We start from the raw sequence: 1465 nt of genomic DNA, 5'->3' as shown, positions 1-1465 counted from the left end.
TATATTCATTCTGACAATTTTATCTCTAAGAATAACTGAGCATGAAAACCATGCTGTACTCTGAGTAATGTTTACAAATGTCCACAAGTGTTTTCATACAATTTTCTATTGTGTACTTATTTTTTACTTTACTGTTCTTTGCATGTCGAGGAGGTGAATACTCTCACTGTTGTTTGTGCTTGTGCACCAAACAGCAGTTCAGAGTATTCAGCCTTCTTGGAGTCTCTTGGGTGGTGTCCTGGAAGGAGTATCGCCTTGGGCAGGGGTCGGCAACCTTTAACACTCAAAGAGCCATTTCGACCCGTTTCCCACAGAAAAGAAAACACCGGGAGCCGCAAAATCCTTTTGGCATTTAAAATGAAGACAACACTACATATATCACTTTTTTTTTTTTTTACCTCTATGCCCTTGTTAATCAGTCGTGATTAATTAATTACAAAGCCTCTAATTAGATAGATTCATTTTTTTAATTGTGTCCTACCACTAATATTTATCTTACTTTTAAACTTCAGTGTACCGCTGGCGGTACACCTACTAATTTGCATAGGAATTTCAAGAATGTCCAACGGCTGCAAACGCGATTATACAAACACTATACACCGATGGAAAGCTTAGATTCTCATGAATCCGCCGGTATAAACCACTTTCAGATGTGATTACCACAGCGGGTGAGAAAAACACATTTGTCCGGCAAAAACGAATATCCATCCATCCGTTCTCTATACACGGCTTCAACGTACACAGCGCGACTCACATTTCGGGCTCATTATTACACACAGATGAAAATATTCCACAAAAAATGGCCATAATCCAACCTTTTACATCCAGACGACACAAGCCAGTAAACTATTTTGTCCAAAACATGTCCTGAAATCGGTATAAAATCCACGAATCGGTCGTTTTCAAGGAAATGCACCTCACGATGCACGTCCAATATTCCCTGTATTTTTCGTCATTTTTTCATTTAAAAATAGAATATTAGCGATTTTTTGTACTGAAAACGGCTGGAATTGACTGAAGCTTAAAGGGTTAATGTAATTTTTTCTCCTGGACCTCATATGTTACGTAATGTTAGCTGGAAATCAATATTTTGCGAATGTCTATCTTGTAAAATCTATTTATCTATTTATCTTAAGCTAATAACTTTTCTCCGGTAAGTCGCTGTCCTATTTTTCCAAGACGACACTCCTCTGACTCTCTGACCTGCTGCCTGGACGTGACATCGAGCCGTGTTCTTGTGAGTAACGTGTATTATCCTATCATGAGTACTTTTGACTCAAAGACAAGACGTGTCTTTCTTGGAGTGGAGCTTTAATTTACAGGTTTGCCATTCTTGAGTACAAAACGATGTGAAACTACAGACGGTGCTTCTCCAGGAGTAAAACAAAAAAAAGGCATGAAACGTGTGGGAATCGGAAGCTCCGTGTTGTCTGTCTGCATCAGCTTTGCGCTCTCATGTCACAGG

This window comes from Acanthochromis polyacanthus, chromosome 4 (genome assembly GCF_021347895.1).
Source record: "Acanthochromis polyacanthus isolate Apoly-LR-REF ecotype Palm Island chromosome 4, KAUST_Apoly_ChrSc, whole genome shotgun sequence".
In the NCBI taxonomy this organism is placed as follows: domain Eukaryota; kingdom Metazoa; phylum Chordata; class Actinopteri; family Pomacentridae; genus Acanthochromis; species Acanthochromis polyacanthus.
The sequence above is the reverse complement of the archived record's forward strand: the minus strand, read 5'-3'. Positions refer to the sequence as shown.